General features: G+C 39.2%; 1 protein-coding gene across 7 annotated transcripts in view; it reads right to left on the bottom strand.

Annotated features, from left to right (window-relative positions):
• The window catches only part of TMEM19 (transmembrane protein 19), a 46,243-nt gene that overhangs the window by 7,007 nt on the left and 17,925 nt on the right, over positions 1 to 21,311 (bottom strand). For 2 of the 7 annotated variants that reach the window (XR_010122632.1, XR_010122631.1), the window contains exons 8-9: positions 20,787 to 21,140; positions 4,889 to 5,007 (exon numbers count right to left, since the gene is read on the bottom strand). The gene's annotated coding sequence lies outside the window, so the exon portion shown is untranslated. Of the gene's footprint in view, positions 1 to 3,730; positions 5,008 to 9,692; positions 21,141 to 21,311 lie in introns of those variants that run through there. The other 5 variants (XR_008493077.2, XR_010122633.1, XR_010122630.1 and 2 more) reach the window with 5 other exon arrangements.

The raw sequence follows: 21,311 nt of genomic DNA, 5'->3' as shown, positions 1-21,311 counted from the left end.
CTGTTTATAATGATAGTGTTTTGAGAAAGTTACCTAAAGTTTTGGCAGAAAAAACATCTGGAAAAGCTTTACCAAAGTCCTTCTCCACCACAATAATGCTCCTGCTCATTCCTTTCATCAAATAAGGGCAATTTTGTGAAAGTATTGATGGGAAATCATTAGGCATCCACCTTACAGTCCTGATGTGGCTCCTTCTTACTTATTTTTGTATCTTTATCTTAAAAAGTCTGTAAAGGACACTCATTTTCCTTAAGTAAATAATGTAAAAAAGACTGCATCAACATGGTTAAATTCCCAGGACCCTCAGTTCTTTAGGGATGGACTAAATGGCTGGTATGATTGCTTACAAAACTGTCTTGCACTTGATGGAACTCATGTTGAGAAATAAAGTTTGTAATTTTTATTTTTATCTTTCTTCTTTTTGTAGAGACAAGGTTTCTCTTTGTTGCCCAAGCTGATCTCAAACTCCTTGGCCTCAAGTGAGCCTCCTGCTTATTTTTATCTTTTAATCCATTTTTTTCCATGAACTTTTTGAAGTCCCCTTGTAGCCTCATAATTATTTTCCTCTTTGCTGAATATATAGTATGTCTTCTTTTTCATGCCTAATTGTGTCTATTTTGCTGTATCCATTTTACTTTATCAGACTCATGAGTTTATTTTGTTTTCAAAGAACCAGTTTATTTAATTATGCACACTTTCTATTTTTTTTGTTTGTTCTCTGTTTCACTGATTTTGGCCACTAGATTATTTTTTAAAATCCTCGTGTCTCAGTATACTTTGTTAATTTTTAATTTTTAAGATAAAAAATTAGTTCCTGTTTGTTTTTCTTATTTAATAATAAATTTATTTAATGGCAAACATTTCATTCTGGATTCAGCTTTCAAATGTCCTATAAGTTTTGGTATGCAGTCTTCTTTTCACTGCTTCCAAAATAGCTTATAACTTACCTTTGGTTTTCTCCTAATTTTTATTGTGTTATTATCTGAGAAGGTAGTCACTAGTATCTCTACTTTTTAAAATTTGTTATTTTTTTTTAAAATATTCTTCATGAGAAAATACATGGTATATGTAAATGTTCTAAGGACATACAAAAAAAGAGAGAATATTGTCTGTTAGAGTAATATAAGATTCTAAATGTAGCTATTAAAGCAAGGTAATTTATTGTGTAGTTCCCCTAGAATTGATCAATTCTAAGAGAAATATACTTATGTCTTCCACTAAATACTTCTCTATATTATGCATTTCTAATGTTTTTGCTTTACATAATTTACCAGCCTGATGTTTGGTGTATAGAATTTTAAAATTCTACCTTTTTCAGGCCAGGTATGGCGGCTTATGCCTGTAATGCCAACACTTCAGGAGGCCAAGGCAGGAGGATTGATTGAGGCCAGGAATTCAAGACCAACCTGGTCAACATAGCAAGCTCCTGTCTCTACAAAAAAAAAAAAAAAATTAAAAATTAGTTGGGCATGGTGTCACATGCCTGTAGTCTTAGCTACTTGGGAGGCTGGGGCAGGAGGATCACGAGTTTAAGAGTTCAAGATTGCAATGAGCTATGATGATGCCAGTGCACACCAGCATGGGTGACAGAGTGAGACCCAGTCTCTAAAAAAATAAATAAAATAAGTACAATAAAATTATACCTTTTTCATAAATTGTACCTTTTATTTTTTATTTTATTTATTTATTTTTGAGACAGAGTCTCCCTCTGTCACCCAGGCTGGAGTGCAGTGGTGCAATCTCGGCTCACTGTAACCTCCATCTCCTGGGTTCAAGCAATTCTCCTGCCTCAAGATCCTGAGTAGCTGGGATTAAAAGCACATGCCACAGTGCCTGGCTAATTTTTGGATTTTTAGCAGAGACGGGATTTCACCATGTTGGCCAGGCTGGTCTCGAACTCTCAACCTCAAATGATCTGCCTGCGTTGGCCTCCCAAAGTGCTGGGATTACAGGCATGAGCCACCGCGCCTGGCCATATTGTGCCTTTTAAAAAGTACATAATGTCAATCTTTATCCTGTTTAGTGCTTTTGATCTTAAATTCCACTTACTCTTATATTATTGGTGTCATTTCTGCTTTCTTGTTTGCATTTGCTTGAGATATTTTGCCTATTATCTTGTTAACTTTATCATTTTAATCTTTTGAACAGCTTTTATATTTACTTTTTTTTTTTTTTTTTTTTTTGAGACAGAATCTCGCCTTGTCGCCCAGACCGGAGTGCAATGGCACCATCTCGGCTCACTGCAATCTCCGCCTCCTGGATTCAAGCGATTCTCCTGCCTCCCAAGTAGCTGGGATTATAGCTGCCCGTCACCATGCCTGGCTAATTTTTTTTGTATTTTTTAGTAGAGACAGGGTTTTGGTATGTTGGCCAGGCTGGTCTTGAACTCCTGACCTCAGGTGATCTGCCTGCCTTGGCCTCCCAAAGTGCTGGGATTACAGGTGTGAGCCACCGCGTCCGGCCTCAGGTAGTTCTTTACAGCAGTGTGAGAATAGACTAATACACCCAGTATATTCTTATTCATTTACATATAACTATGCACGTATATGGCAGGGTGTATTTTTGCTCATTCTGTTTTTTCTCTCTTCTCACTATTTTGAGGTGCTTGTACACCTCAAAATAAATTGTTGTCTTTTCTTTAATATCTTTCTCAGATGTGTCATGTGAGTGACCCTCTGAATTATTGCACATTCTCAAAGACCTTTTTTCCCTTTGAGAAATTATATCTGTCAACCTAAAAACCATGAGATCTATAAATCTGGAAAGGAGAACTTTATTTCTTGAGTAAGGCTGCAACCTGTAGGCTGGGAAGCAGAGCCTCCAGCTAAGACCAAAAGCACACTTTGAGGGAGGTAGGGTGGGACAGGAGTTTTATGCTAAATGGGTTGGCTAAACACATATTTAACAGGCTAAAGGAGAAACTATAAATATTCATGAAGTGGGGGTTGCGTCATGCATGGTAAGCAAACATACATGTTACATATGTTTCATGTTCACTTTGGGGTGGAGACCTAATGTTAAAATGCAGTAAAATTAGGCCCTATACATCGAAATGTGAAACTTAGGACACAGAGGTGCTGTGTGGATAGCCTCTGTAAACCGGCCGGAAACAGCTCATGGTCAGTGGTTATTTATCAGGAAGGAACACTTTGTGAAACTGGTAAGCTGCCATGTCTCAACTGCAAAAGGGAGGGGAGTCTGGCCATAGTGTCAGGTGGTGGTTGAAGCTGAAGTCAGTGGAAGGGTTTTCCATTCTTTGTTTGCCAAGGCTGCTTTCTGTTTAACTCTTAAGAAAAGATCCAGGGCCGGGCGTGGTGGCTTATGCCTGTAATCCCAGCACTTTGGGAGGCCAAGATGGATGGATCATGAGGTCAAGAGATCAAGACCATCCTGGCCAACATGGTGAAACCCCATCTTTACTAAAAAAAAAAAAAAAAAATTAGCTGGGCATGGTGGCACACGCCTGTAGTCCCAGCTACCTAGCTACTTGGGAGGCTGAGGCAGGAGAATCACTTGAACTCGGGAGGCGGAGGTTGCAGTGAGCTGAGATCGTGCCATTGTACTCCAGCATGGCAACAAAGCGAGACACCGTCTCAAAAAAAAAGAAAGAAAGAAAAGATCTGGTAACAGTTAATGAACAAAGGGGTATACTGAGGTGTGACTGACTTCCTGTCTTGTCATGGCCTAGAAATTTAATTTTTAGTTTTTCTGGGTTCTCCTTGGCCAAGAGGGGTCCATTCAGTCAGTCAGGGGGCTTAGGATATACTTCACATAGCATAGCTAGGTAGAGAATCTTGCCTTTTCTCTAAAGATGATATTCCACTGCTTTCAAGTTTCCAACAAAGTACAATGCAAGTCTGATTCTTTTTCTTTTTTGACAACTTTTTCTTTCTAAATGGTAGCAAGTAATATTTGCTTTTCAAAGTTCAGGAATTTTACCTGATTTTACATATATCATTTTTCATCAATTTAGTCTACCTTGGATTTCTGGGAGCTCTTTTAATTTATAAAATTAGGTATTTAGCCCTCCTGCAATGTTTCTTTTGTGTATCTAGAATGCCTATATTTTATATATTAGACCTCTCGACTTTTTCCTCCAGCTGCTTATCTTTTCTCTCCTAATTTCCATATCACTTTTTTTTGCTGTATGCCTTAAGAGAGTTCTTCTACTTTACCTTCTAGGCCACTACAGTGACCTACTTCTTTTTCAAGTTACCTACCAATATATTTAATTGGGGATTCATATTTTTTATATTTCTAGTAATTTTTCTTTATAACACTCGAATTTCATTATGTGGTTTAAAAATATATAAATATAAAATTTCTTCCCTTTTGGTGGAGATTATTATTTTATGACTTTTTCCTGTTGGGCTTGGGTCTGGTTTTTGGAGGACCTGAATTACAAGAAGCAGTTCTCTTTCTTTGTGCTGGCAATGTAGAAAGCAGGCAGGTTGTCATCTTCATTTTGACTCCATAAATAGAGGTTTGAGAACAGTAGATGCAAAAGAGGACTTAGGAGCCATACTTCCTGAGTTCAAATGCCAGCTCTTGTGTTTATTAGTGATGAAGCCTTGGGCAAATTATTCAAATTCTATATCTCAGTTTCCTTATCTATCCAATGGGGGAAAATAGGATTAAAAAAATTTAATTGTATGTAAGAAAATTCTTGAGGAGCTGTCATGACAATTTAAAAAGTCTACCTTTTTGAAGCACTAAGTATAGTTCCTGGCAAACATATTGGCTATTGTTAAAACTTGTTTCTGAAAATGAATGCATACATGGTAGAATACAAATTATTAAAACTGTGAGCATTCTAGCTTCCCTGCCAATGGTTCTCAACCTTGGCTCCACATATGAATTACTGAGAAGCATTTAGAAATGCTCCTACCTTATCTCAGACAAGTTAGATCAAGTCTCTAAAATTGGGGTTTCAAGGAAGTAGGAATTTTCAAAACTCCCCAGGTGATTCCACTTTGAGGCCAACGTTGAGAACAACTGCTTTAATACCTGTGCCAAAAAAAAAAAGAAATCAATGTTTGCCTGTTGATCTACTCGCGTATTAGTCATTGCTGAACTTCCCCAGACAGATTTTTTGGCTTTGCAGAATGCAGATCTTAAAGAGAATGAGGACTTCAGAATGTGGCTACATCTCAGATTCAAGGAGATTTGTAAAAGCTGTCAGTGATTTCCCATTGCCGTAAGATAGAGTCCTAAATTCTGACAAGGCAAAGCTCATGGGTCTAGTCTCTTTCTGCCTGATGCTCCCACCTCCTTGTCTCACTAGGGTCCAGACAAAAGAGCCACTTTTCCCTTACTTTAACATGCCAAGCTCTTTCCTGCCTCAGGGCTTTTCTGCTGGTTGTGTCCTGTTCCACCCTTGACCTGGCCATTGGCCATTATTGCATAGACACAATCTACTAAAACTCACACAAGGAAAAAGAGATAATCGGAACAGGGCTTCCTATTTTAAAAACTGAATCAATAATTAATAACCTTCCAAACAGAAATTACCAAGCCTAGATGGTTTCATTGGTGAAGTCTACCAAAGATTTAAGGAACAGAAGATACCAGTTCTTTACAAACTGTTACAGAAAACAGAAGCAGAGGGAACACTTTCTAACTCACTACTTTATAAGGTCAGCATTTCCCTAATGCCTAATTATAAGAAAGAAAAACTGCAGACCCATATCTCTCATGAACATAGTTTCTGTAGGTCATGAATTCAGGAGCAGCTTTGTTGGGTGGTTCTGGTTTGAAGTCCCTCATGAGGATGCAGTTAACATTTTGGCCAGGCTGGAAGCTTGACAATGACTGGAGATCTATTTTACACAGTGCTGGTTGTTGGCAAGAGACCTCAGTTTCTCCCCCTATGGGCCTCTCTGCTGATTGCTTTAGTGTCCCCATGACATGGTGACTGGCCTTCCCCAATATGAGTGATCCCAGGGAAAGCAGGTGGAAGCAGCAATGTCTTTTATGGCCTAGCCTCAGAGGTCACACACCGTCATTTCATCTATGTCCTACTGGTAACACAGACCAATATTTTGTCCCCTATTCAATATGGGAGGGGACTAAAAAGGAGCCATCCTGGAGGTTGTGGATGACATCATACAATAGAATACGTTTCAGCAATGGGAAGCCACAAATTACTTATACATGCCACCATGCACAGAAAGCTCTGATATTATAGTGATAAAAGCCAGACACAACAGAGTACATCCTACATAATTCCATTTGTATGTTGTTCTAGAACAGGCAAAACTATGGTCTTGCCTCTGAAAAGAGGAGGGATTGACAGGAAATGACACAAGGGAATTTCTGGGATAATGGAAATGTTCTATATCTGGACAGGGGAGTGCTTCACATAGGCATATCGTTTGTCAAAGTTGCACAGTTAAAAATATGTGTGTATTTCAATGTAGAAACATTCACCTCAGAAAAATAGGACCATAAAAAAAAAATCTAGCTGGGACTGGGAATGAGTGGTGGTCTAGATAAACAAGAATGGCAGCATGTCCATAATGGTTGAAGTTGGGTCATGGAATATATCAAGGTATATTATATTAATCTGTTTGTATACGTTTAAACATTCCAAATGAAAAGTAAAAAAACCCCAAAACAAAATCCAAACCGTTTTGTGTAATAAGCTTCTTATTCCTTTGTGTAAGAGTGTATCTTCCCTTTTGTCTTACCATGCTAATTAAAAGAGCATTTATATCTTTTGAAGGCTGCATTATTAATTACACACCAACAGGGTCAAGTCACCTTAACAATCTTAATTATAACTGAGAAGCCAACAGTGGCTTCTTAACCCACTTCTGATAGGTGGGTAGTGAAAAAACCCTCCAACAGCCCAACCCTCCAAAATGTCATATTACTTATGTAAAAACTGGTGAAATCCATTCAGCTCTTAGGGAAAATGAGACAGCAATCATGGCACAAAGATGGCTCAGAGACCATGTGTCCTCTCAAGTCAGTTGACTTTTCCCCCTTTCTACCAGAGGGAAGCTGAGCAGGAAACCCAGTGATTTAGACATTCAGAGAGGATCTCTTACTTTTTTGTAATACCTCCTGTTTCTTCCCTTAAGGGCTCTAGGGGCATTTGGAGGTCGGGGTGGAGGTGAAAATTAAATGAGAGGAAAGGAATTTGTAAATTGGCACACAGGTTAGTTTACCATTCCTGAATCACTCCAGGATCTAATTCTAAATAAAGAAGTACATACATATACATTCTCACAGATGCCAGTGAACTTTCTGCCAGTACAGAACCAAGAGCCCTCTAAAAAGAATGTGCAGAACAATGTGGTGATATTAGAAAGCACAGAGTATATCCTGGAATCGGTAATAGTCTAGATGGCCTGAATACATGAGGCACGTTAGGAGAATAAATATTGAAAAGGGTAAAGAAGCATAGTGAGCCTTGTGCCTATTAGTATGCCTTATCTCATTAGAAGAAAAATGACTCCAAAAGTTTAAGAATGAGGTTTGGTTAATATAGCTTGGTGTAAAAAAATTATCCTTCTTACTTTTTGCGAAATGAATTACACAAACACTTTATGCATATCAGACTGGGACTCATCTTTTTTCTTAGAATAGTAACAACAATAAATATAAAAGGAACAGAAGTACCTTGCAGTTGTATGACACTTTAGTCTTGTTGAATAGTATAGTAATGGTAAAACATATTGGCTACTTACTGTCTACTAGAAACTGTACTAGGTATCTCAGGTGACTTAACTGCCTTGATCCTCCCCATTACTTCATGAAGTACTATTAATAACCCCAATTTATGGGCCGGACGTGGTCTCACGCCTGTAATCCCAGCACTTTCAGAGGCCGAGGTGGGTGGATCACCTGAGGTCAGGAGTTCAAGACCAGCCTGACCAACATGGTGAAACCCTGTCTCTGCTAAAAATACAAAAATTAGCTGGGCATGGTGGTGGGCACCTATAATCCCAGCTACTCGGGAGGCTGAGGCAGGAGAATTGCTTGAACTCGGGAGGCAGAGGTTGCAGTGAGCCAAGATTGCGCCATTGTACTCCAGCCTGGACGACAGAGTGAGACTTTATCTCATAAAACAACAACAACAACAAAAACAGGCCGGACGCGGTGGCTCATGCCTGTAATCCCAGCACTTTGGGAGGCCAAGGTGGGTGGATCACGAGGTCAGGAGATCAAGAGCATCCTGGCCAACATGGTGAAACCCCATCTCTTCTAAAAATACAAAAATTAGCTGGGTGTGGTGGCATGCACCTGTAATCCCAGCTACTCAGGAGCCTGAGGCAGGAGAATGGCTTGAATCCATGAGGTGGAGATTGCAGTGAGCCAAGATGGTGCCACTGCACTCCAGCCTGGCGACAGAGTGAGACTCCAAAACCGCCCCGCCCCCCATCCCAAGGAAAAAAAAAAAAAAACAATTTATGGATGAGGAACCTGAGACACAGAGAGATTAAGTAAACAGGTTCACAAAGCTAGAGAGTGGCAGAGCTAGCATTTGAACCTAAGCAGTTGAGCTCCAGAGCCTGTGCTTCATTACTCTGCCACTCAAAGCTGACATGGTGTATTAGTTTTCTGTGGCTACTGTAACAAATTATCACAAATTTAGTGGCTGAAAACAACACAAATTTATTACCTTAGTGTTGTAAGTCAGAATTCCTAAAACCAAGCTGTTAGCAGCACTGTAATCCTTTCTGGAAGCTATAAGGAAGAACACATTTCTTGGCCTTTTCCAGCTTCTAGAGCCCACCCATGTTCCTTGGTTCATAATCTCCTGCCTCCATCTTCAAAACCAGCATCTCTCTGACTCCTCTGTTGTTGCATCACTTTCTTTGACCATAGTTAGGAAGAGTTCTCTTTTGTATTTACCTATTTTATTTGAATTGTGGTAAAAAACATAAAATTTACAATCTGAACCATTTTTAATTGCACAGTTCAATAGTGTTAAGTATACTCACATTCCTGTGAAACGGATCTCTAGAACTTTTTCACCCCTCAGTCTGAAACTTTGTACCCATTAAACATCTGTTTTCCCCCTTCCCCTTATCTCCTGGTAACCACCATTCTACTTTCCGTTTCTATGAATTTTAGATACCTCATATAAGCAGAATAATATAGCATTTATCTTTTTGTGACTGGCTTATTTCATTAAGCATAATGTCCTCAATGAAGCTTCATCCATGTTGTAGAATGTGACAGAATTTCCTTCTTTTTAAGGCTGAATAATATTTCAGTGTATGTATATAACACATTTTATTTATTCATTCATCCATGAGGGACATTTGGGTTGCTTCCATCTCTTGAGGGTAGTGAATGGCAATGCCATGAGCATGGGATTGAGACCCTCCTATCTCTTTGGGACCCTGCTTTCAATTCTTTTGGATATACATCCAGAAGTGGAATCACTAGATCATATGGTAGTTTTATTTTTAATTTTTTGAGGAACCTCTAAACTGTTTTCTATAGTGGTCACACTGTTTCACATCCCAACACAGTGCACAGGTTTCATTTCTCCACATACTTGACCACACTTGTTATTTTGGTTTTTTTTTTTTTTTTTTTTTTTTGAGTTGTCATCCTAATGGGTGTGGGTGATGACTTTTTGTGGTTTTGATTTGCATTTCTCTAATAATTAGTGATGCTGAGTGTCTTTTCATATGCTTATTTATTTGTATATCATCTTTGGAGAAACATCTAGTCAAGTTCTGTGCCTATATTTTAATTGGATTTTTTAATTTTTCAGTTGTTGAGTTGTAGTTCTTTATATTCTAAATATTAGCTCCTTATCAGAGATATGATTTGCAATTATTTTCGCCATTCTATAGGGTGTCTTTCACTCTGATTGTATTCTTTGATGCACAACAATTTTTAAATTTAATGTAGTCTCATTTGTCTATTTTTGCTTTTCTTGCCTGTGCTTTTGTTGTCATATCCAAAACATCATTGCAAAGTCAAATGTCATGAAGCTTTCTCCTGTGTTTTCTTCTAGGAGTTTTAAAGTTTTAGATCTTATGTTAATGGGCTTTTTTCTTTTTTTTTCAGATGGGGTCTTGCTCTGTCACCCAGGCTGGAGTGCAGCCAGTGGCACAATCTTGGCTCACTGCAACCTCTGTTCCCAGACTCAAGAGATCCTTCCATCTCAGTCTCCTGAGGAGCTGGGACCACAGGTGCATGCCATCATGTCCAGCTAATTTTTTGTAGTTTTTGTAGAGACAGGGTTTTGTAATGTTTCCCAGGCTGGTCTCAAACTCCTGGACTCAAGCGATCCACCCTTCTTGGCCTCCCAAAGTGCTGGGATTACAGGAGTGAGCCACTGCACCCAACCAAGATCTTATGTTAATGTCTTTAACCCACTTTGAGTTAATTTTTGTATACAGCATAAGGTAAGGATCCAATTTCATTCTTTTACATGCAGATACCCAGTATTCCAATATCATTTGTTGAAGAAACTATCCTTTGGCATTGTCTATTATTGGTACCTTTGTTGAATGTCATTTGCCCATATATAAGATAATTTATTTCTGGGCTCTGTATTCTATTCCATTGGTCTATTTGTCTGTCTTTATGACAGAACACATCAGTTTGATTACTGTCTCATTGTAATAATTTTTGAAATAAGAAAATGTGAGTCATTCAATTTTGTTACTCTTTTTCAAAATTGTTTTAGCCATTTAGGGTGCCTTGAGATTCCATATGAATTTTAGGATGAATTTTTCTATTTTGCAACAAATGTCATTGGAATTTTCTTCCTTTTTTTGAGACAGGGTCTTGATGTGTTGCCCCGGCTTGAGTGTAGTGGTGGAATCATGGCTCACTGCAGCCTCAACCTCCCAGGCTCAAAGATCCTCCCAGCTTAGTCTCCTGAGTAGCTGGGGCTACAGGAGCATGCCACCATACCCAGCTAATTTTTGTATTTTTTTGTAGAAATGAGTTTCGCCATGTCGCCCATGTTGGTCTCAAACTCCTGGGCTCAAGAGATCCACCCGCTTTGGCCTCCCAAAGAGCTGGGGTTACAGGCATGAGGCACTGCCTCTGGCCCCCACTGGAATTCTGATAGGGATTGTATTGAATCTGCAGATTGCTTTGGGTAGTTTGAACATCTTAACAATATTGTCTTCCAATCCATGAACACAAGATGTCTTTTAATTTATTTGTGTCTTCTCTCATTTCTTTCAGCAATGTTCTACAATTTTCAGCATACAAGTGTTTTACCTCCTTGGTTAGGTTTATTCCTAAGTATTTTATTCTTTTTGATGCTATTGTAAATTGCAGTTTTCTTAGTTTCCTTTTCAGATTGTTTATTGATAGTGTACAGAAATGCAACTAATTTTTGTGTTGATTTTGTATCTTGCAACTTGGTGACTTCATTTATTAATTCTAATAGTTTTTTTTTTGTGAAATCTTTATGGTTTTCTACATATAAGATCATGTTAACTGCCAACAGAGGTAGTCTTACTTCTTTCTTTCCAATCTGGATACTTTTATTTCTTTTTCTTGTCTAATGGCTCTGGCTAGAAATTCTAACACTATGTTGAATAGAAGCGGCCAGAGTGGGCATCTTGGCCTTCTTCCTGATTTTGGAGGAAAAGCTTTCAGTCTTTCACCATTGAGTATGTTAGCTGTAGACTTTGCATAAATCGCCTTTAATATGTTGAAGTAGTTTACTTCTATCCCTGGTTTGTTGAGTGTTTTATTATAAAAGGGTGTTGAATCTTGTCAAATGTGTTTTCTACATCCATTGAAATGATCCTGTGGCTTTTGCTCTTCATTTTGTAAATGTGGTGTATTACACTGACTGATTTTCACCAGCTGAACCATCCTTGCAGTCCAGGAATAAATCTTATTTGCTTGTGCCGTATAATCTGCTTCATGTGCTATTGCATTCTGTTTGCTAGTATTTTGTGGAAGATTTTTGCATCACTATTCATCAGGGATATTGGTGTATAGTTTTCTTTTCTTGTAGTGTCTTTCACTGTGGTATCAGGGTCATGATAGCCTCATAGATTAAGCTTAGAAGTGTTTCCTCCTCTTCAATTTTTTGGAAGACTTTGAGGAAAACAAATGTTAATTAGTCTTTACATGTTTGGTAGAATTCTCCAGTGAAGTCATCTGGTCCTGGACTTTTCTTTGTTGGGAGGTTTTTGATTATTGACTCAATATTCTTATTTGCTATTGGTCTGCTCAGATTTTCTATTTCTTCATGATTCAGTTTTGGTGGGTTGTATATTTCTACGAATTCATCCATTCCTTCTAGATTATCCAATTTGTTGCTGTACATAGTATTCACTTATACTATTCTATCTCTTTGGCATTAATTATACTGTCTCTTCTTTCATTTATATTTAGTTATTTCAGTCTTCTGTCTTTTTTTAAGTCAATCTAGCTAAGGGTTGTCAATTTTATTGATCCTTTCAAAAAGCTACTCTTAGTTTTGTTGATTTTCTCCTTCTGTTTTTCTGTTCTCTATTTAGTTTCTCTCTGCTCTAATCTTTATTATCTTCTGCTAGCTTTGGATTTAGTTTGTTCATCTTTTTCTAGTTTCCTAAGGTGTAAAGTTAGCTTGTTGATTTGAGATCTTCTTTTTTAATGTACACATTTATAGCTATAAACTTCTCTTAGTGCTGCTTTTGTTGCATCTCATAAGTTTTGAAATATTGTTTCCATTCTAATTTGTCTCAAGGTATTTTCCAATTTTCTTTGTGACTTCTTCTTTGACCTATTGGTCAAAAGTAGTATGTTGTTTAATTTCTACATATTTGTAGATTTTTTCCATATTCTTTGTGCTATTGCTTTCCAGTTTAATCCATTGTGATGTCCATTTTCTTGAATTTGTTAAGACCTGTTTTGTGGTTTAACATGTGGTTTATCTGGAGAATGTTTTATGCGCCCTAGAAAAAAATGTATATTCTACTGTTGTTAGGGTGGGGTGCTTTGTATATATCTTTTAGGTCCAACTGATCTACCGTGTTGTTTAATTTCTTTATTTCCTTATTGATCTTCTGCTGGTTGTTCTCTCCATTTTTTTTTAAAGTGGGGTATTGAAGTCTCCTACTATTATGTGGCTATCTAATTCTATCTCCAATTCTGTCAAAGTTTACTTCATATATTTAAGTGCTCTGAGGTTTGGTGCATAAATATTAATAATTGTTATATTTTCTTAGAGCATTGACTTTTCCATCACTATATAATGTCCTTCTTTTCCTATCCCTTTTGCTGGTACTCCCTTTTTGGTTTTGGTTTTGTTTTGTTTTGAGATGGAGTCTCGCTCTGTTGCCTAGGCTGGGGTGCAGTGGCATGATCTTGGCTCACTGCAACCTCTGCCTCCCGGGTTCAAGCAATTCTCATGCCTCAGCCTCCAAAGTAGCTGGGACTACAGGTGTCTGCCACCATGCCTGGCTAATTTTTTTGTATTTTTAGTAAAGATGGGTTTTTGCCATGTTGGCCAGGCTGGTCTCGAACTCCTGACTTCAGGTGATCCGCCTGCCTTGTCCTCCCAATGGCTGGGGTTATAGGCGTAAGCCACCACACCCAGCTCCCTTCTTAGTTTTACAATAACTTTGGTGCTGTAGCTTCTCAACTGACCTTTAGCATCCCCACAGAGGTATTCTGGTCGGTATACTGCTATCAACTTGGTGACTCTGTGGGAGAAGGAGGGCCTGTAGCTTCTTAGTCCACTATCTTGCTGACTGGTCCTCTGCTTTGAAGGACTCATGATTAGGTTGGGTCCACTTGGACAATCCAGGTTAATTTCCCCATTTAAAAGTTCTTAACCTTAATCATGTCTGCAAGTCCTCTTTGCCACAGAAGGCAAATATTTACCATTTTTGAGGATTGGAACATGGACATTTTTGGGGGACCCTTACTGTCTACTATACATGGTTTCTCCAAAGGATTTTCACATATATTAACTCATTTAATATCAACAGTGTGGTGGAATAGAAATTACAGTACTTTTCCATACAGGAAGACTAATAGATTTGTTTTTTGCCCCAGGGTTATACTAGTATTAGGGCTTTTACAAATGGATCTCATCATACCTCTCTAGCTTCATTTCACACAACTCCCTCCACCTAATTTCTAGTCACAGTCACCCCTCACACATGTCATGCCCCTTCACAATTCAGCCACCAAGCAGTTAGGTAGAGAGGTCTCACTGAACTTTGTCATATCCTCTATTATCATACATATACACTAGTGTATAGTGTTTTGCTACACATTAGCCACACATCATGTGTACACTGCTAACAAATGGGGTTTTAGGATAGAAATGACTCTAATTGCCTAGTTTTGCTTGAGAAGTGGTATAATAGACAACAAGAAACTGAACTGAGGGTGAGACATACATCTCTCTATGTAGAACTTATAAAAAGAATGGTTTAGACACAAGTCTACAAGGTGTTGCACAACCTCTAGACTCCTTAGCCAGGTAAGGATCATAAAATGGAATCTGAGAGGAAAAAGCTTTTGTAAGACTAGGGAAGAGTTTATTTAGAGGCAGTGGTAGTCAGGTTGTAAATCTCCAACCTGGGGAGGAGTGGGAGATTGCCGCCTTCCAACATCAGGCCTAGTGAGGGGGCATTAAGTGCATCTTTGAAGAGTGTTTCGTTTAGTTGGAGAGAGAGATGACTGGTGCCTGACTCATGCCTGAGAAAATTAAATGGACTGTTACCCTGGGGGCTGACTCATGGCCAGGGATTCCAGAAAACACAAAAATGCCTGCCTCTCTGATGGTGAACCAGAAAGGTGCTGCTACACTGAGATCTACTAGCACTCTCAGGGACTGTCAAAGCAAGGGATTTTTCCCATGGAGCATGTGGATGATCTGGTGAAACCCTATCATGAGGTTGTCTTAAATCTTGGCCAAGATCACTGCCGGAGAGGTGAGACTGCCTAGCAGAAAGAGGGTAGATACCTAGGGGCTGAGAAAGCAACAACGTGGTATAGTGTTAGAATAACAACCCCCAATGCATCATACCTCTCTGCCACCTTTCCCCTCTGCATCTAACTTTGCTACTGCTTCCATCAAGAGGTGGAATATATTTTCTTACACCTTGAGTGTTACTGGCCTTGTGACTTTTATGATCAATAACTGCAGCAAAAATGACGTTGTGAAAACTGAGGAAGAGAACTGGTATGGGTATTTCTTTTGAGAATATGCCCTCGGCATGAGATCAATGGGTCAAAGTGTATGTGTTCAACTTTAGCAGATACTGCTAAACACTTTTACAAAGTGGTTGTACTAAACATATTCCCTGTAGCAGTAACAAGAGTTCTATTTGAACTGCATCTCCTCCAACAGTTTAGTATTTTCTACTGTTTTTCACTTTAGCTATTCTGGTAGGTGGGGTATTCAGTGTGGTTTTAATTTGCATTTCCCTGATGACTAAAGATGTTAAGCACCTTTTCAGATGTTTATTGGCCATTTGGATATCCTCTTTTATGAAGTGACTGTTTAAGTGTTTTGCTCATTTTTCTATTGAGTTGATGGGTCTTTTCTTATTAATTTGCAGGTGTTTGTTTTATACTCTGCATATGAATCCCTTGTTGGACCTACATGCTGCAGATATCTTCTACTACTGGAAGTAACTTTTTCACTCTTAATAGAGCCTTGCTTTAGAAAAAACAAAAACTTCAGTCAGAGGGCAATTAGAGGGGCTGCTGAATGGGAATAGTTCAATTCTCTCAATTCTCCTGTCGCATTAGCACAATTACCCACTGGATTTTTTTTCTTCTTTTGGAAAATCTCAGTGCTGGTTGAACAAGCTATAGCTTTGCTATTACAACACAAATAATAATTCCCTAACTGCTCAGTATTTTCTTCTATCTTTAGTTAATCTGAGTGTCTATCACCCATGCTTTCTTACTTAACCTTTTTGAGCTCAGTTTTGTTATTGGTACAAAAATGAATAATGTACCTACCTCATATGGTTGTTGTGAGAATTAAGTAAGTTAATGTACGAAAAGTGTTTAAAACAGTACCCGGCACAGAGTAAACTACTACTATTATTATTCCAAAATGCTTTTCCTTTGGAAGACTACATAGACTGTGCAGTTTTCTATGTCCTCCTTCAAAATTCATTTCTTATAAATTAAAAACAGGACACCATTTTTTAGTCTAAATGGCAAAGATTAAGGAAGCAATAATGTTCAGTGCTGCTGAAGCTGCAGTGAGACCAGTACACTCATACACTGAGTCATTAGAAACTGCTGAAATCTTTCCAAAGAGCAATTAAGTAATGCTTAACAATAGGCTTTGATGCAACAATTCCACAAGGTAGTCCAAAGCTTTTCCATCAACCAGTCATCACTATGCTATTTATTATAACATATATAGAATAAAAAACTAAATGCCCTCAAATAACAAATGAAAGTATGGTGATCTCTAAGCTGGATTGCCCAGCCATTAGAAATATGTTCAAATAATTTTTAATAGAAAGAGAAAATTCTTACACTCTGGAAAAGCTTCTCAGAGGAAGTGTTATTGAGCTGATTTTTGAAGGATCAGTAAGGGAGTAGAAAAGAACTCCAGCCATAATGGAGGGGTATATAGAGGAAACGAAGCATTCAAGAGTTGGATAAGATTATACTCACCCATATGAGATAGTATATGTATTTTTTAGCTTCAAGTCTGGGCAATGAGGTAAAAAGGTTCCTCAAGGTTCTGTATTCTAGAATGCTATGACAATGTGTTGAGAATCTTGTCATGCAATAAGGTGTTTGCCACGTATTATTCCAAATGCAAATAGCTAAGCAAGATCAGAAGAATTTGAAAAATCTGCCAAAACCCCAGTCTCATACCAGATTCGCTACATGGGCAAGAAGATATGTGATACTTACATTAATTTCTACAAGAATCTGAAAGTGAAGGTCATACAAACACGAAGCAGGGAAATACTACGTAGAAAAGGGTGTGGTCCCTGGTGAGGACTCCACCCTCAAGCCTGGACCCGAGGCCCTAAATGAGAACTTCACATCCCTGTTTTCCCACCCAAATGTTGCCTTTTCCAAAACCACCATGGCCCGCCCCACCCCCTACCCTGTACCCATAAAACCCCCAAGCTCCACTGGCAGGAGAGCAGAGCGGAGCGGCAGAGGAGGAGAGAAGAGAAGCAGTTGGAGAAAAGCAGCTTGACTTCAGAGGGATGGCTTGATGGCAGGACTTCAGAGAAGAGTTTGGCCAGGCATGGCCAAACTCCAGGGGAAGATTATCTGCTCACTCCATCCCTCTCCAGCTCCCCTTCCCACTGAGAGCCACTTCCATCGCTCAATAAAATTATCCGCATACACCACCCTTCAACTGGTTCTTGTGACCTGATTCTTCCTGGATGCCAGACAAGAACTTGAGTACCAAGAGGGGAAGAGTATAAAAGGCTGTGACCCTCACTCTCCACTGAGGTGATGAACACTTAGCCATCTGCGGACAGCAAACGCTAAAAGAGCACTGATGGTAACACATGCCCTCTGGGGCTCTGGGGGTCACAGACACCCCCTCCTGGAAGGCAGAGCTAAAAGAGCATTGTAACATGTTTGGACGCTGCTGCGAGGCCTGCTCAAAGCTTGATCCTACCAGAGAGGAGTGACCAGATGGTTCCAGCATTTGTTCTCCCCGGCTCCTGCACCTGCTCACCTGTGTGCTCCCGCTTCTTGAGGGGTTCAGAGCTTTGGGCTGAGTAAACGAGCTACCCCTTCACAAGTCCTGTGAAGAGGTCAAGGGAAATATCCCGTCTTAAAGGTATCAAAAAATTCCCTTGAGTATCCACTGTTACTTTTATGTTATACTAAAATTCCATTTTACTCTTTCAGTTCATTATTAATAAAGTAGTTTATAAAGAGAAGAAATATGATTTGAAATAATGAGGAGGGGGTGGAAGAGAAAGAAGGGTGATTCCCAGAGATTATTTTGTTTACTTTGAGCATGTTTTTGATTCATAGAAAAAACAAATTTGGTTATAGACTGCATAAAAAAGTACTTAAAATTAGTTTTGTATGTGTATTTTTAATAGCATTAAATACATCTGTAATTATCTCAGATAACAAGAATATTTTGGTATACATCCTTCTAATCTTTCTTCCTAGATTTTTATTTTATTTTATTTCTGAGATGGAGTCTTACTCTGTTGTCCAGACTGGAGTACAGTGGTGCAGTCTCAACTCACTGCAACCTTTGCCTCCTGGGTTCAAGTGATTCTCGTGCCTCAGCCAGCCACCTGAGTAGCTGGGACTACAGGCATGTACCATTACACCTGGCTAATTTTTGTATTTTTTAGTAGAGAAGGGGTTTCACCATGTTGGCCAGGCTGGTCTCGAATTCTTGACCTCAAGTGATCTGCCCACCCCGGCCTTCCAAAGTGCTAGGATTACAGGCATGAGCCACCGTGCCCGGCCTTCTTCCTACATTTTTCTAGGATGTAAGCACCTGACTTGAAGCAGCAAAAAGACAATACTAATTATAACAATTTCATTGAGTTTAAAATGTGTTAAAACACACTTAAACAAATTATGTACAAAATATTGCAAATTTATTTATTTTTATTTTTTAAAGATAGGGTCTCACTCTGCTGCCCAGATTGGAGTACAGGGGTACAATCATAGCTCACTGCTGCCTTGAACTCCTGGGCTTAAGCAATCCTCTTGCCTTAGCCTCCCAGGTAGCTGGGACTACAGGCATACACCACTACACCTGGCTAATTTTTAAATTTTTTTGTAGCGATGGGGGTCTTACTATGTCGACCAGGCTGGTCTCAAACTACTGGCCTCATGCAATCCTCCTGCTTCAACCACCTAAAGTGCTGGGATTATAGGCATGAGCCACTGTGCCTGGCCCATATCCCAAATTTATATCAGTAATTAGCTTGGGGAAGATAGGAGGAGCTTAGAGTTGCTGAGGAGATAGTGGGGGCAAAAGAATACTGGGTGTGGTGGTGCGTGCCTGTAGTCCCAGCTACTCAGGAAGCTGAGGCAGGGGAATCACTTGAACCCAGGAGGTGGAGGTTGCAGTGAGCTGAAGTTGCACCACTGCACTCCAGCCTGGCCACAGAGCGAGATTCCTTCTAAAAAAAATAAAAAAATTTTAGCTTTATGTCTAATGTTGTAATTTTTATTTATTTTTATTATTACTTTTTAAATTAAGACAGAGTTTCTGTCACCCAGGTTGGAGTGCAGTGGCACAATTATGGCTCCCTGTAGCCTCCAACTCCCATGCTCAAACAATCCTCCGACCTCAGCTTCCTGAGTGGCTGGGACTACAGGTGTACACTACCACATTTGGCTAATTTTTTATTTTTTGTGGAGACGGGGTCTTGCTGTGTTGCCCAGGCTGGTCTCAAACTCCTGGCCTTAGGTGATTCTCCCACCTTGGCTTCCCAAAGTGCTGGGATCATAAGCATGAGCTACCACAACTGGCCTAATGTTGTAATTTTAAAAAAGGAATAGTCAGTGTATTATTTAATATTAATAAAAATTAAAAAATCCAAACTTAAAAGAAGAGTTGCCATATTTATAAAATAAATTTTTGGCTGGGTGTGGTGGCTTGCACCTGTAATCTCACACTTTGGGAGGCTGAGGTGAGAAGATCACTTGAGCTCAGGAGTTCAAGCCCATTATGGACAACATAGGACATAGTCTGGATTCATCTCTGCAAAAAATTAAAAAAAAAAAGAAAAAAGTAGCCAGGTGTAGTAGTGCAAGTCTGTAGTCCCAGCTACTTGGGGGCTGAGGCGGGAGGATGACTTGAGCTGAGGAAGTTGAAGCTGCAGTGAGCTATGATCGTGCCACTGCACTCCAGCCTGGGCAATAGGGTAAGACCCTGTCTCAAAAAAATAAAAAATAAATAAAAATAAATCTTGTCTGGATTCATGATTACATCTACAAAAAAAAAATTTTTTTTTTTGAAGAGGGTAGTTATGATAAATGGAGAGTTAAGTCTTGTCAGGGAAAATAATTTCAAGCCTTGCCCTGCCACTCCTTCACTTCTTCAATAATTTCCTGACTCATTAGTTTCAAAACCATTAATATTGTTTTGCATGATTGAAAAATGCTGGAAACATTCCAGTTCTCAGAAATTCAGGTAGCCAAACTGGTTTTTCATTTTGTATTTTTCTCTGGGAATATGGTGCTGATTACCACCTTCCAGTCATTCTTAAAAGAAACAATGGTTAGAGTCAAACAACTTAATTCAATGAATACATATTGAATGCTGAAGTATTTTAAAAATATCAAGAACCACTTGGAGTTATAAAAACAGATACTCCATAAAGGAGATTAAATAATTAAGCCACATAATTGTGTTTTCCTTTTTTTTTCGAGATGGAGTCTCACTCTGTCACCCAGGCTGGAGTGCGGTGGCACGCTCTCTGCTCACTGCAACCTCTGCCTCCTGGGTTCAAGTGATTCTCATGCCTCAGCCTCCTGAATAGCTGGGACTACAGGCATGTGCCACCATGCCCGGCTAAGAGACGGGGTTTCACTGTGTTGGCCAGGCTGGTGTTGAACTCCTGACCTCGTGATCTGCCCGCCTCGGCCTCCCAAAGTGTTAGGATTACAGGCATGAGCCACCTTGTCCGGCTGTGTTTTCATTTTTAAAGCACACCACAATTCACCTGAGATCTGGTGGCTAGTATAGATCATTCTCATTGTGATAGCACTGGGAACATTAGATAAAACATCAGGAAGATCAGATGATTGGGGCCTAGTATACCCACTGTGCCTAACAGGCAGCAGCTGTTCACATCACAGGTATGCGGCAAAGTTTAAAACATCATTTCACATGCTTTTTCTCTATACTAGTCCTTTACCTAATTGGGGCGGGGCTGGTATTTCTGCAGGCAGCATCCTATGTGTACAGCAGCTAGAAACAGGAAAGATATATATGAGAAACAGATAACTCAAGTAATGAGAAAAGCTAATAATAGAATGACCTGCTGTATCAATTCTTTGGTCTCCTGGTGGCTCCATTTAACGAGTTTTCAACATGCTACTCCTGGAAGTCTTCTTCAGGAGCTGCCCCAAGCCACATATATCTGCTCTCTTCTATCATGGAACAGTATGATAAGAAATAGTACACCTTTATGCTGCTAGGTAGGCAGTTTTATTATACTGTTACATAGAGCTCTTTCCATGAAAAGTGATTTTAACATGAACTGCCCATTCTGCAAAGAGGAAAAATATGTTGAATTAGTTAAATATCCAATTCAAAAGATGTTACAGTAAAATACATGTAAGACTTAACAAAAAAAAAAAGGACAGAGACACAATTTCTTATCCTCAATTCTCATCTCCAAAAAGCTATGAAAACCAGTTTATTAACAAAGCTTGGTGAC

Source organism: Pongo pygmaeus, chromosome 10 (genome assembly GCF_028885625.2).
Source record: "Pongo pygmaeus isolate AG05252 chromosome 10, NHGRI_mPonPyg2-v2.0_pri, whole genome shotgun sequence".
Classification (NCBI taxonomy): domain Eukaryota; kingdom Metazoa; phylum Chordata; class Mammalia; order Primates; family Hominidae; genus Pongo; species Pongo pygmaeus.
Note: the sequence above shows the minus strand (reverse complement) of the source record. Positions and strands in the feature narration are given on the sequence as shown.